This window comes from Centrocercus urophasianus, unplaced genomic scaffold, assembly GCF_019232065.1.
Source record: "Centrocercus urophasianus isolate 14NV4802_14NV808 unplaced genomic scaffold, USGS_Curo_1.0 seq_22, whole genome shotgun sequence".
NCBI lineage: Eukaryota > Metazoa > Chordata > Aves > Galliformes > Phasianidae > Centrocercus > Centrocercus urophasianus.
The window spans coordinates 13,366,270-13,382,101 of NW_024884778.1; the positions used below are offsets into that span (position 1 = coordinate 13,366,270).

Here is a 15,832-nt window from a genome sequence, read left to right on the forward strand (position 1 = left end):
TTCATGTCTGTGTTCTGATGACACCATTTTAGAAATTGGGCACAGAAATTCTTGTGTCACTTTGACAAGCACAGTATTCCTTTTGCTGCCGAAAGTGAATCTCAAATACAGTATTTTGATTTATTTTTACATGCGATTTATGCTGAATCAAGTAAAAGATGACTAGCTTGGAGTTGCATCAGATTTCTTTGCACATTTCACCACTAGCTGTTTCCCCCTCCTCCCCTCCCACCCCCCCCCAGTGCCTACATTATGCAACTTCACATTTGGTAATCTGATCCTAATGAATTTTAGGGCAAAGAAGTCATCACATGCTGGCATGTGTTTTTAAAAAGCTTCATAGGAAATAGTTTCTTTTCATGCATTCTTTTACCTGTAATTATTATACAGATGCATCATGTTATACGTGAGAGGAAAAAAATTGCCCTACTGCATAGTCGACTCCATTTATATCACTGAAAGAGCAGCAATCCAAAGCATAAGTAACCTGAGCTCCATGTGCATTGCCACCCAAGCGAGCAGGACACACGGTGATGCCAAAATGCCGGTGCTGGGTGCAGGTCTGTGTAGCTCCATCCTCAGGGATTGCCTCCACTGGAGCAAAGCGTGTCGTTAAACCCTGCTGTGCTGTGCTCTGCTTCACTGGGCGGCTGTGGGAAATACTATAAAATAGAGCACACTGTGCACCATGCACCTCATTCTACAGAGCAGGTATAGACTCTGTGATTACACCACAATGCCTGGCACATATCATGTAAATACGCAGCAATTGCATGTTCCTACAGCTTACTTGTTAATTACGCTTTGTTACCAACAAGTTCAAAGATAAATGATCATAGCACATGCAGCACTTAGATGCTTGCAAACCTCTTAAGCTACGAATTTGTACTATTAAGTGCCACTTTTGTTGCTCTTCCATTGGGAAGGGAAGCACGGCGCTCTCCCAGCTGAAGGCCAGCAGTTGCAGCACACAGCTCTTACTGGTGCAGAAGAGGTATGCTCAAGCACTTCAACCAAGGAGGAAATCTGGATGAATTAACAAAATAACTTCCATTAACAAATCACTTTGCAAATTCCATTTAGTAATCCTCCTAAGCAAATGCTGTGTTTAAAATCACTGGCACTTGCATGCAATAGAACTAACAGTTTTCCTGACCCAATATTTAATTTTGCACAAGCTAAAAATGAGAGGAAAACCTCATTCCACTGATGTCACTGGCAAAACTCCTATTGATTTCAGTGAGGCAGGGTTCTACCCAGGCAGCTTACTTGTAAATGGGTTCTTGAAATAGCTTATATTATATTCTGGCAGAAATAGATCACCATGTAAGGCCGCTTCACAGCCCGTGCTGGCTCTTCTGTGAGCCGCACTGCAGTATTTTAGACTACAACATACAACTTTTAATAGCTACCTCAGTAGCATTGTACAAAATACAATAATTCTCTATAAACATTGCTTTTCTCCAAAGTGAAGCTTCCCTGTAAGATATGATTCTGTAACGGTTTGGGGTCAGCTGTATATAAGCACCCACACTGGATTATCTTGCTTTTTTTTTTTTTTAATTGTTTGTTTGTTTGTTTGTTTGTTTTTTCCTTCTGTTTTTCCTATTTCCATATTGATTTTCAATCTGAAAGGTGATGTCGATGTGTTTAAGTAAGGTCAGGAGGCAGCTTCATAGCTGATGTGAGCGTGAGCTCTCAGGCTGGAGGTAGCGCCAGTGGCTATCAGGAAAAGAGGGAGCTGGAGGAGGCTGGTCTTGCTGGAAAAGCGAAGAACTGGAATTTGTTCAGGTGACAGGGGAGCACAAACTAAAAGAAGGTTGAAGAGAGTAGCAAGAAGGTATGCCAGGACGCAAGTTGAGGTTTTAGTTGGAACGGAAGACTGTCTAGGAATGGTGAGTGAATTTACATTTGTGTTGAAGGCTCCTTAAAGATGAAGGGTCAAGGAAGCAGGGAGAGAGACCAGGAGGAGGCAGGGAGGCGGAGGAAGCAAAAGGGTGATGATGTTCAGCCTGTTTTGAAAGAGCAACTAGGCAGGAGAGAGCCTAGCATGCCAAAATGAGATTGCATTTCAGCAGGAAGAGAACAGCTGGCAACGTGCGAGGCAGATTTTGAGGTTAAAGACAAGAGCAAGGAAAGGGAAAAGAAGGTTTATAGAAGCCAAACAGGAACAGAGTGGGATTAGATCACTGCAGCAACATATAACATTCCAGAGAGCTTTGTTATCTGCTGTGCTCTTTAGTTGCAAGTGCAAGATGGTCAATCATTTCTAAAACAAAATACATTCAAATTGCAGTTCCTTGATTCTACATTAGAAAATAACTTCTTATGCAGAAGGACTGTTATTTTGAATGGATTCAATTTTATCTAACCTGTACTGACTTTAAATAAAAGAGAGGTACACATCTCCAGTGCTGGAGATCCAGCGGTGTAACGGAGGCTTGCTGGCCCCGTGGCTGAAAACAACAGGTCCTTTAAAGGCAGTGTCCTTGTTCTGATCGATTTACTTTGCTGTCCTTCCCCAGCTTTCACTCCCTCCTCAACCCTACTCTGGAGCCTGAAGAAATGTTTGCAGGTTTTCCTACATAATAGGCATATTTCTAATACAAACTGAAGGCCAAGCTCTTTTTTAATTCCTAGGGACTAATTTTGTTCCTCCTGAAATCTACAGCACAGTTCCTGCTGCCTGCAGTGGTACCAGGTGTGGTTCGACCGGCCCACAGGCGACCTTGGAATTCTAATGAAAAAAGCCTAAGTATACTGAGTGGGGAAAACACTCATTAATAAATATCTTAGGAGAACGTGGTTACCTCGAAAAAGGCTAATTATTTTGATAGTTACTCGTTCAAAAAGAAAAAAAGAAAAGTCTACTCAACGAGAGGAGAAATTAAAAATTAGGAATCTCACAAAAACAGACAGCAGAATATTGCATTCAAGAGGACAGCCACCAATTAAGAGAAATGTCAACAATTCAAGTGGCAACAACTTCAAAAGGGAAATCTTTTCCTCATTTTCATATGCATTCTTCATAAACAACATCAAGAAGTGTAACATGCTAATAGCTAATAACACTCAGAATAAGATTCACTAATTTACTAACTGAATAATTTAATGCATATCAAAGGAATGATTTTCTCATTTCATTCTTTTTTTAGATCTAACGCTAAGCTGGGTATTATCAAGTAGATGAAGCTGCACAGATTACAAGTCATCACTGAAATAGTCATTTTAGAGTTGAGTTTGTTTTTTTCCATTGGATGTATCCTTTAAGGAATCATATTCCTTTTTTTCTTATTCCTACAATGGATAGCAATAAGTAAATAAATAAATAAAAGAGCAGAAAAGAAAAATCAGCTGTGCTGAACTAAGGCAGGGAGATGGGATGTGGTGAGCAGTGTGCCCCACGGTCCCTTGGCTGGGGGGCCCACGGTCCTGGCACGATGGCTCACACACGTGCTCGGCCCCAGGTGCACAGGGATAGGTTTGATTTGTGCCGCAATGGAAGGTGCTCACCCCAGCACCACACACCATGGAATGAGGGCGGCAGGCTGGAACCATTGGCTTTGTGGCAGGTGGAGCAACTTTTGCAACTGGGAAAAAAAACCAACACTCTCGTGCTGCCAAAATATGAACAAGGTGCTTCCTCAGAAATATTCTGCCACGGCCGTTGGTAGATATCAATTCCTCATGTACACAGGACTTCCTCCAAGGAAAATGGCATAATTTCAGCAGGCTTTCTGATGAGAAAACCTCTCTGCACTGTTTTTTTTTTTTAACTCCTGCAAAGTCTTTCACTTCGAGTCATGAGCTTTCAGCGCAGCAACATCTCATGGCTGCGACCTGCGGTGACTGCGATCAGGCAGCAGTAAGCAGAGCTGCTTTGGGGTCCCCGGTGTGGCTGTGCCCAGTCAGGTGGCAGGCTTGGCAGCAACGGCACGGTGTGAAATCAAACAGGGAATGGGTTCTTTTGTGTTTTGCTTTGTTTTTTGCATAATATACCTCCCTTTGTGAATGCCCGGGTTCCTTACCTTGGGAGAAAAACAAGAATTTCCCTATCTTCTTTTATACCACCCATTATTTTGCATATCTTTAGGTCTTTCATTAATTTCCTTTTAAAAACAAACTCTCCTACTCCTTTCAGATTCGTATGTAACATCAAAGCATTTCAGTGAATTTTTCATTCCATTTATATGCCAGCTCTCTGGTGATGGAGTCAGACATGTTGTGGTAGTCCTGCAGGCAGCAAAGATGCCCAGCTTCTCTACCACTGCTGAAGTTCTCCTTGCTGTAAGCACCGATTAACTCGGAACAGCCCCTCAAATAGCAAAAAACCGTCCTGTGATAACCCTGCTGCCTTGAAGAGGGCAATGGGACCAGCGTGCTTTATCCTTAAAGGTAAAAAGACAGCTGTGGTCTGTGTGCTAAAAGGAACTGAGATTTATTTTTAACTTCCTTTTTTTTCCTGAGCATTGTGAAGAAGCTGAATCATTCTATTTTTGTTTAGGAGGAGACTATAAGGGAGAGAAATAATCTGATATATTTTAGAGACACTTCCAAAGAACAGAGGCTGTCATGGTGCAGTGACCCATGCCAAAGGAAACCTTATTTTCTCCAGTAATGTCACTTGGGCTCAGTTCTCCACCAAATATATTTTCAAGAATTTTTGTACTAAACTGAGAGTTCAGTATAACGCTTCTGAGAATTCAGATCAGTCTCCCTTTGTCAGTGCTGAGTTTAGGAAGTCGTGAAGGCAGTCTGCATCATAGTGGTACTATGACTGCTCTGAAACAGAACCATATCATATATCTGTTTTCATTCTTCTGCTTGAGACATACCTTCAGAAAGGCAGTTTCTGATGACATGTTTGGGCAAATGATGCCTTATCTGCATGCTTTTTTAATGTATCATCCTGATCTGGTAACTTGAATGCCATAACAAGAAAGCTATGTTAATTGTACATGTTTATAAGTTAGTGCAGTCCAAAACACATGCCTTAAACTATCTGCCTCAGAAAGTCTGCAGATTGTTTGAGAAGTCAGAGATGTTCCCTCTCTGCGAGGGGAATCACAGAACTTTTCAGACCAAAAATCTTCAAACACAGTAATTTTAGCCTCATGGATATTTTATATTTCTCCTGCCTAAAAATAAAAACCACTAAGTATATGAACTGCTGCTGTAAATAAAAGCACGAGTAACAGAGTTCTACTGTTGCCGAGCTCCTCCTCCCACTTGATCTCAGCAGTCAGCAAGAACACTTATTCAGTATTAAGTTACAGTAAAGAATTGTTGACTGTGGTATAATTGAGAGCAAAGATAAAGTCAAGTCAGTGAGTTTGCTTCAGCTTGCAACATTTCAAAGAAAGCCTCTAAATTTGTTTAGATCTTAAAAATGAAATCTTATAGGACATACTTGTTAACAGTAAAAATGCTTCTCCATTAAGTAATTCGTATTGAAATGCACAAAGTTAGTGTTATTTGCTTCTAAGTTAGATTTCATTCTAAATAGTGTATGTTAAAAACTTTGACTACTTCATGCCAAATGCTTTACACATTTCTCTTTAATTAAATTCTGCCAGAGAACCATGTTACATAAGCCAATACAAAAAGCACTCTCAGAGAGCGTGGGTAGAGTCCAGGTGCCCTTGCACTGACTAGTGAAATTCCTACAGAACTCATTGGAGGCAGGATTTTACTGTTCATTCTGTACACTTTTTATACATAGGCATTTAAAATCACTTTGTTATTTAGTACACAAGATCTTCAGTACATTATTTTTAAAAACTTTTATTTTAATGAGCTCCGGGCTGTCATTTCTCACTTTTGTTACTAGATGAGTCTTCCTTCAGATTTCAAACACGTCTAGTTTCAAGTATGTTTGTAATTGCCAGAGTACATAACAGATGCCAGTTTAGATAAGCTTCCAGTCTGTGGATGGAGGTAGGCATTTGCTCTCATAATCTGCAGCTTTACTGCAGAATTTGAGAATTGCCTGTAAAGAGTTCTGGGAGTATTGTGTGCCATTAGCACTTAGGGATTCCTTAACTGCACAGTAATACGTTCAGCAGTAAGGCACAGGTGGTGAGGACAAAGAAGTGGCATAAAAATAAAAACAAATAAATAAATTTTAAAAAGGGTAATCTTTAAGATTGCTAGAATAATACCTAAGCAAAACAATTAAACTGTGAAGTATTTTTCAGCTGTGTGAGATGAAACGAAGTGAGCAGCACTTGCACTAATGCCATCATTCTTAGGCACACCCAGCTCTGTGCTGCAGTTCCCTTCCTGCAGGCAGCGCAGCCCTCAGGGGAGCATGCTGCCTGGTGCTGGACACTCACTGTGGTGGATGTGTCACGTCACACTGGTGCCAGATTTCAGCTCCACGTGCAGCTCTGACGCTTGTTCACAACAGTGTAAGAACAACAATCAGCTTGTGGGAGGATGCTCTGCAGACATGCTGTGGGGTTTGGTGTTTTGGTACAAAGGGAACAGGAGGAGGATGGCTGTCCTGGGACAGCCCTGCTTGGACACACGGCCGCGGTGGGTGAGCCGCAGCCCTGCAGCTCCTCGAGATGCTGCTGGCGTATGGCTGGGGAATGGGGGAGGCTGTCTGAGCATTGCTCATCTACCTCCATTCAAAGTTACTCTGCTGATATTTTTTTCAAAGTTGCTAAGCTGTTACCTGGTTACCATAGCCTGGTAACCACGCAGGCAGATACGGGCTTTTTCTCCCCAGCAGGTAAGCGGGTGACCCTCACTGAGTCAGTCAGCCCAATGGCACCAAAACCACTCAGCTGCAGGCCAGGATGAGGCTCTGGGAGAAATGTATTTGAAGTGTTCAGAGGAACGCTGGGTATGAGATATGATTAGTTCTGACAATGCTTATTCAATTTAAAATATGCTTAACCGGTTTAAAAATAAAACCACAGACTCATTTTGACTGCAGCCCAGTCCTGAAGCTATTTCAGCATGCGCTGCCCATCCCAGACCTTATATTCTGATCTGGCTGTAACGTGGCTATTAATAGAGCAGAAGTTGGGGGTGCAATTGGCGAGGTGGGCAAGCAGCTCAGCAGCCACGTGCTGGTGGGTCGGCCTGGCCTGGACCACCATCCTGTCCACACTGCTACCAAGCCCACTTGCCTCTGTGCCAGGAGAGCAGCACATCAAAGGTACCCACAGCCCTGAACTGCTGCAGGACTTTAAGAGGCATGCTCCTGTGCTGTATTATGCAGGAGGGGATCAAAAGTCAGTCTATATGCAGAGAGTATCTGGAGAACCAAACTGGATTCTTCTGGAAACCACAAATCTCTCATTACTGAGAACTATGTAATATTTACTTTTTTTTTTTTTTTCCCCTCCATACAAATTTGCACAAGTTTCTTAAGTGGGGTTTTCCAGGGACAAACTTTATAGGTTAGCTCTTCATTTCTTGCATTCTTCATAAATATTCAATTCAATACATTTCTATTGTTTTTCTGACTTACATTAAAGTTGAGGAGATCACAGGTTAAACATTGTGAAACAGCATTAAAGGGATAAATGAAGAGAAAATAATCTGTGTAAATCAATATTCCTTCTGTCAGGCAGAAGAGCTACAGCACAAATATCTCAGACCCTTCTAAAAAAATTAAATCATTAATTTTAAAATGTGGGTGTACATTTAAATGTTACCTCTTGCCAGACCAGCACTTACCTGATACCTGCTCAGCTCTGCTGCTCTGTATAGGCTGTGGGGTCTGCAGGAGCACACTGGCAGATCTGTGAGCATTTCCTGAAACAGAAAAGGCAGGAATGGTTTTGTCTTCTATCTATTTGGGTTCAAACATCATTGATGTAGTAAAAAGGGAAAACAAATGGAAAAAAAAAAACAACACCCAAGAAAAAGCCAACAATCACTGAGTACCAATGTGCAAGGCTCTCATTTCCAAAGACACCATGGTCGCACAGCCTTACAGAGAAAGGAGAGGAACCCAATAACCTTCCAACAGCACTACCTGAGCAGGCCAGACAGATCATTTGCATGGCAAGCAGAACTCCCAGGTCAAAGGACTGAAAAATAGGTATCTTAAAAATCACTTGCAAAATTCATTCCCAGTGCCAATTTTGTTCTGTGACCAGACACCTTATCCACACAACCAACGGTCTCTTTTAAAGCAGTTTCAGGGCTCATTCACACAAACAGGTGCTCGTGCAACTGCAGGTATAAACTCCCTGGCTCTGGGTGCATCGTGTACCCAAGCAGTGTGCCTGGCCACTGAGCACAGCCTGCTCCTCGCTCCCTGCTGTGCTGCAATCTCACATAAACTGAGGGTAGATTAGAGAAACCTAATACGCTCTAGGACTGTAAAGGGATTAATCTCACATAAATCTTCACCAAAAAAAAATCAACATTAGTTGATTTATTTACATGCATTTTATTTTCCAATGAGAAAACAAACCTCCTTTTCTCTTGGAACAGTAAAAGTCTTTTCAAAATTTTAATGGCTTTGGTTTTGCATTTAAAATCCCCAGCACTACAGTTAACCTATATTCTTGAGCTCAAATAAAAAGCTAAAAGCACGTATTTTAGAGGAGGGCTTAGCAAGCTTTTCCATTTCATTACTGGATATCTATTACAGGGGCAAGATGCGTACTTTCATCTCACTGACACACTGTTTTACGTATAAACATCTTGACCAGCACCGTGCTGTCAGTGGTTAGCAGATTCAGTGTGTTTTGGCTGAATTTCTGAAGGGGAAAACTGCGACTTGCACTCTAAATATTTTTTCTGGAAAATGGCTTCCTCAACAGACTGTGGGCATCTTGGAGGGAATTCCAGCAAACATTCCATCAAGAGCAGCGTGCTGCTGGCGGGTGCCGACATGCCAGCCTTGGGAACTGAAATTGGGCACCCGTGGGTCCCACAGAGCTGTGGGCAGAAATTATGCCAATGTTGTTGGCGCTGCTGACTGAGGCTCGTTTGAGATCCAATCTGATTTACGGTAAGACATTCTACATTGGGGAAGTCTTGAGGATTTTAGTTAATATTTGTTACTAGCAGATTTTATTAATATTTGTAGAGTTTTACTTAACATGTCAGCAATCGTTAATTGCTCTTCTTTCCTGTCTTTCTGGAGTGCTGCAGAACACCTGTGGACAGGGAAGAGGCTGGGTGAGGAGCACGAGACCAAGAGTTTGGAACCTGGATGGCGCTGAAGGCCACTGTGAATGTTAATTATGTCACTTCATACTTTTATAGTGCTCCTTGTGCTTAAAGCACCACACAGACTGCTAGTCATTAGTGATCTGATGGTTCTGAAATGATCAGCAGTGTCATTTAGGCTGTCATTAGGACACAATTAGCAGCCCTCTGATCGGTGCACAGCCCAGAGCAGGCTAATGGGGCTGCAGGGCAGCGAGGGGACACTGCTGCCTCTCCTCACCCTGTGCCCGCTGCAGCCCTGCATGGAGCTGGACTGAGGGCAGGGCACAAAGCACCCCTTGTGTCCTGCCCATCATGCCAGAACTTGGGGATTTCTGAGAGCTATAAGGAATGTGCCTGCAGAACTGACCATCCACTGCTCCACCACTCTGTGTTTCAAAACAGGTGGGTTTTTTTGTTTTGTTTTGTTTTTTTTGCTTGATTTATAGAGAACTTGGCTTTTTGCAGCAGCAGAAGATACAGTGGCAAGGGTCTCAGGGGTGACATTCTGGAATCTAAGGGCACCACATTTGGGTAAGATGAAGAATTAAGTTACTCTAGCAGTCTGAAAACCAAGGTCTGGCTTGGACGGTGTTCCTGAACCTAGCATTCTTACTCCACGCTTAGGTAGTGAACTCTTTCACTCACGTGCTTTAGATACTTGTGTTAATAGCATAAATGTCAACAGAAACGACATGCTTTTAAAATATTAGAGTTGCTCTTCTGAAATGGTCCAAGCATATATTTTTAGCTTCTACAATCTCTTCAGATTACACCACTTGCAAAGGTATCGTATTTCTTGTCACATCTAGCTATAGTAACGTGTCAGTAGCTGTACTACTGCTGATTCCTCTGCATAAAGCACTGTAGAATATACTTCAAATACTGGCTTTTTGTGTGTCTCACACAAGTAGTCATTAATACCAAGGGAACAGCATGCTACTGTTCCAGGTTTTCTAAGAACTAATGCTATCGCTCTCCACCAGCTCCTGTTGCTGGATCCACAATGCCTTTATTATTTATGTTTTTACTCTTGAAAATTCAAATTTAGATCTGAAAATTTTCATGCTTTTGTTTTTTCAAAATAATTAAAGCAGGCAAATGGACCTGATGTAATCTGCATAGTGTGCACCATGGCAGTGAAAGCACTGCTTGTTCTCTGAAAGGAGTAATTCTTCCAACTGGCGTCCCATGGCCCCTCCCCGTGCGGCCGCCTTTCCCATACACTCAGGGGACTTGCTGCCAGTCATTGGCTTGCCCCGGAGGTTTGCTACAGTAATATTATGGTTTGCTGGATGTCTGTGCCCGGCAGGTTTGTCTCTAAGCATAATTTAGTGTTTTGCAGTTCTGCTGGTGTGGCGATTGCTTTGCCGAAGCACCATCCTCTCCCTGGGCGCTCGGGGTACACATTGCTCCATCTGCACACGGCCTTCACAGCAGGCTTGCAGGGATCTTTTCTCCTCCTCTGCCATCCCCATAGTAAGTGGCATGTTTTCAGATATGTTCCATCCACAAAGGATTTGAATGTTGGCCTAGCATATTTTACTGGTACTTGAATGGCTTAAAGAAAGTATTTGGAAAGTGGCAGATGCCTTTGGAAAAGACTGGAAGAGAAAAAAATACACTAGATGGGGATGTTAGCAGGTCAGCTGGCCCAGGAAAACAGAAAAAAAGTGCAGTGCAGAAGTGGTTGCCAGCAAGCAGCCGTGTAATGCCCACCTCGGCAGCCACCAAGCTCCTCCTGGCCCCTCTGCTGTGACACACTCAGCCTCTCTGCCTCAGTATTCATTCTGTACAAGAACTGTGAACTGCTGTACAGATCATTCAGGCAAAACAGACTTCCCAAACCTGCTTTTTTTCAAACACATAAAATAGGTATTGTCTGAGGAGGAACAAGCACCAGGTAGTACAACACGTGATGTAGGTGGGGCTTTTTCATCACCACAGCAGTGCTCCAGGCGCGCGGGCAGCAGCTGGCACCAAACTGCTAGCATGGCTGCTGGGCACCACCACAACACAGGGAGATAATCGTGCTGCTTCTGTCACAGGAGCAACAGACCTGCAAAATGAAGACGCCAAGTGGAATTCCCAAGTGATAAGGAATCATTCCACCACTGGTACCATTGGTGGGCCACTGCACAGTGTAGGTAGGCCATCAGGATGCACTTCTTCATAGGAATGTTCCACGGGACACATGTGGAAAACACACTGAGTGCACAACAGCTTGGGAAAACTTAGCAGTTTGGGAGGAATTAACAAAGAGACAACAGTGTTCGTCTTGACAGTAAAGGAAGAGGTATGAAATAAAACAGCTTACCACAACATGGCTTCTGACTAAGAGTGAAAAATGTAATGAGGAAGAATGTACTTCGGATAAACATACATTCTGTTAAGGTAAGTGAAAAAGCATGTGCCAGTAGGAGGGAAAAAAACACGCCTTCTTCCTGTACAGTCACCACCAGCAACCATTTACATGAAGCAAGTGAGGAGAGCAGACTTCCTCAGCACCAGAACAGAACAGTGTCTCGGATAGGCAGAGAGGTCTAGGCAGAGAGGACATACAATTCATTGACAGGGTCAATGAAAGTTGACAGCAGTCAACACTAAGGGTCTATTTGGCCAGCTGGGAAGGAAGAAAGAAAAACAAGAAGTCAGTAAACGGTCATTTACTGTGCATCTCTTAAAGTCCTCGTAGCAGTTGTCAGTCTTACACTAAGAGACAGAGAACTTGAGAAAGGCAGAAAGTCAACGTGGTTACTGAAAAGCAAGTGATGATGATGCAAAATTAGTTGATGCAGTTCATAGCTGTCAGTGAGAATGTGCAGAAGAATATTCTCCTCCTGAGCACCAGCTCTCCTGCGCAAATTCAATGCTGCACCAAACCAGACTGGATACGGACACAGCCACCAGAAAAAGCTGATACCAGTGAAAAGGTGCAAGGCATATTCACTGGCCACTAGTGTCACCAGCTCCTCACCAGTTTAAATTCACTTGGAAGCTGAATTTCAAATTAAGTTGAAATACTGGAATTTGATTGTGGTCAGTAGAAACTAAAAATTTTGGGAAAGTGCTTTGCAAAGATAAAGTTTTATAAATGAAACTATGAGAATTGATATTACCCAACCTTTGCTGGAAGCATAACATTCCTTCCTGTAGACTAAGGGAATATTGAACTGTTTTAGCATTAAATGTGTTTAAGCTGAACAATCACCTATAGGTTTCTCAAATCACATCTTGCAGAAAGCTGAAAATGTAAGAAGTTCCAGAAATAGCCTGAAAATCATCTAAGAGCTGATGCTGATGGAGAGACTGATGAGCATTTCAATGACTCAGGTGCCTCCCATATGCACAACTTTTTGTCCTAAGAAGAAAACGTTCCACCGTTAGCTATCTTAGACATTTGAAAAAAGTTACTGTTTGCTAAGCAAGATGGTCTTTGTAGATATTTTGAAAGCTTACAGGGATACCTGAAAACAGGAATTCTTTAGTTGTATAAATTGTATGATTTTATATAGTTTAATTGCACTGAGCTAAGAGACAGGAAAGGGACACTCACCTGGCAGAAACTGCTGTGGTACAAAGCTGGAGCCAGACTCCAGTGACTGACAATTTTTCTAACCAAAGTAATTTTCTACCTCAATTTTTCTCATTTTGGAAGTATTTTAGGGTAAGCGGTAGGCATGCCCCATAACTTAGGAAAAAAGGGAAAACAATGAAATAACTTAATAAACTCACATACTAAGGATGGAGGTGAGTCAACCTGGACAAGTGTCCCAGCAGAAGTGTTGTTGTTTTTACATAATCCACACGAAGAGTCTGCAAGCTTCTGTAAACAAAAATTTGAATAAGTACATATGCAAAAAATTTACCGCGAGAGAAGATAGGGTCCATTTTATCACTGCATACAATCTACCCCTACTACAGTCAGATTACAGGAAAGGGAAATAGGGCAGCTAACATCTCAGCCAACACAAGAATCTCAGCAGTTCCTGGATGCTTAATTCCAAATGTCTGTATTTCCATACAGAGATACTAGTAGAACAGACACATGTCCCCTTGTGCACTGAAGTGACAACGCGTGCGGGTGCCCTGCATCAGGACAAGCTGTGGCCCGCTCCCCATCCCAGCTGCAAGCAGACAGGACAGCTTTGCTACTGCAGCAGCAGTGAGGACTGTGAAGTTCTGTGGCAGGAGGAACTTGATGATGTGCGGCAGGGTGAGAGAGAAGGAGAAATAATAAGGGAAATCAGATAAAACCAGTATTTCTCACGGATATATGTATCAATTATCTCCAGGCACACGTACCCACCAAGGCTGCCCTGGATAGCCCATTCCACTGCCTACATCCACATGCATCTCACGGTGGGACCCGAGTTCGTTAGCAGACGAACAAAGACTGAAATGATAACATTCATCTCTATGTTCTTGCCCTGACATGGTTATTCATTAGTTCTTCCTAATGATTGTTCAGTTCCTTCCTTCTAGGGAGCCACTCCTAATTCTCTTCTATTCAGGTTGTTTAATGAGTCACTGACTTTAATAATAATTTTTATTAACCCTTCCCTTACACAGCTAGCAGACCGCCATGTGTTGTGCTGAGAAACAAGCTCCTCAGTGCCTTTCCTCTGTTACGCCATTTTCTTACATGCCGACTGACTCCTGCAGGCTTTCTGCTGCTGGTTGTTGAAAAAAATGCCTTGTTTGTCTTCATGCCTTCAGTTAATTGCTTTTTAAATCTTATTCTACCTGCTTTCCTGCATAATTTTGCTCTCCATGAATTATACTGCTTTTCTAACTGCCTTCTTGTCCAGCCAAATATTACTTAACAAAAAAATAGCTATTTGTGTCAAACGACTTCTTCAAGCACTGTGTTCCCATCCTGCTTTACCTGTCTCTTCTCTTTCTCCCAAGGAGGGAGGGTTGTGTCCAGTTTCACACAGTGAGCCTGCAGCACTCAGTAACGCTGTGCCCACCTTACTCCATGGGAAGCATCACAAAGTTACCACTTCAGGTGCTTTGTACTAGTATTCTTTTTTACAAAACAAGAGCAACAGAATGAACAAACGAAAAATAAACACCAAAGTAACCTTTAGAAATGTTTTATTTCTATGTGACTTGTCATTCCTAACAGTAATGAACATAAATATCCTGTGAAATAAGTGCTCAGATGTTGATTTGTCCTTCGATCAGTGACCAGTTGTTCCTCAAGAATAATTTGAGCATGGGCTACACTCTGTATGGCCAAAAAAAGATGAAAAAAGCATGTCTTAAATGCCTGTTTTAAAGAATGGAATAAAAAGGAATGAAAGAAAGGATTGGATTCTGAACAGTGTATTGAAGGAGTACATAACTGTCCCTTGGCTGTTTGCGATCAAACCTCGCACTTCACACAGCCGCAGCATCTATTATGCGGAGGCACGTCTGAGCAGCTGCTTTCTGTGCACCTCATGCATGGCGGCACTTGCTCTTTTGACCAAGTTCTGGGCAATTTTGGAGTAGATAGAACTGTTCTTTCTCCTATGTCTTCTGTCCTCATATTAGCAGTGCGGCCATGTATGCTTTTTAGAACATTCTGTGCTTTGTTACTTAGATGTTATTGTAACATGTGATGACTGCTATAGAAAACAAGTCCATGTGATTATTTACTTAGGGAACCACACTCAGACCATTACGAAAACGGATTTCTAGGAAGAAATGTATTTCCCATTGACTACTTCCACAGCCCTGTCAGTATCACTGCTCTCAGGTGGGGCATTCACTTTAGGTGCAAATCCAGCCTCGACAAAGTCTCGTAACTTTTTTTTTTGACTGATAAAACATCGGTGTGAACAGACAGCACAGACAGCTCGATGTGCTCTGAGCCTAGCGTTACTCCTTCAAGCACAGCTCTGGGCCTTTTTCAAACGGCTCCACGCAGCCACAGCGAGGTTACCCCGCAGCCGGCCGGGCTCTTCCCGGCAGTTCGTGCGTACATTTATCTGCACTCACGGCGAGGGCCAGGGCCTAAATCCAAGCGCTCCTCCCAGGCACCCTCAAGCCGCGCGGGCAGCGCTAACTGCTGGGCTGCGCGAGGCGAGGACGGGCCGCAAGTAGCGCTGCCCGATAGCGGCCGCGAGGGCCCGCGCAGCTCCGCCAGAGGGAGCGGCGAGGCCGGCACAGCGCGCGGCGCTTGCCCGGCCCCGCGAGGGCGGGGAGCCCAAGCCGCGGGCAACAGGTGCCGGCAGCCCCTGGCCCTGCGTGGCGGCGGCAGCGCTGCCCCGCCCGACCCAAGGGGAAGCGGCAGCCCGGATCTGCGCCCGTCCCGCTCCGAGGCCTTCGGCCGCGATGGCACCGCTCAGAGCGGGGCGCGGGGAGCCGAGCCGAGCCGAGCCGTGCCGTACCGCACCGCATACACACCGCACCGCGCTGGCTCCCGCCGCCCGCCCCAATCCTCCGCCCCCGCGCAGCCCCCTCCCCTTCCCCGCCACCCGCTTCCGCCCGCGGCCCCGCGCTCCCGCGCATGCTTGGGTTATGCAACAGCCGCGGCGGGCGGGCTGCGCGGGCCGCGCCGCGCCGGGGCCGCAGGGCAGGGCAGGGCAGCGCGCGGGTCCGTGAGGGCGGCGGCGGCAACCGGGCGGGCACCGGTGTCGGAGGCGCGCCCCTCCCCCCCCCC

The 15,832-nt window shown here is 44.2% G+C and overlaps 1 long non-coding RNA gene across 2 annotated transcripts in view; it reads right to left on the reverse strand.

Moving 5' to 3' along the window:
- Positions 1 to 244: 244 nt before the first annotated feature.
- The window catches only part of LOC122163040, a 16,898-nt gene continuing 1,310 nt past the window's right edge, over positions 245 to 15,832 (reverse strand). The window contains exons 2-3 of one of the 2 annotated variants that reach the window (XR_006169770.1): positions 12,920 to 13,006; positions 245 to 7,770 (exon numbers count right to left, since the gene is read on the reverse strand). This is a non-coding gene — a long non-coding RNA (uncharacterized LOC122163040). Of the gene's footprint in view, positions 7,771 to 12,915; positions 13,007 to 15,832 lie in introns of both variants that reach the window. The other variant, XR_006169769.1, reaches the window with a different exon arrangement.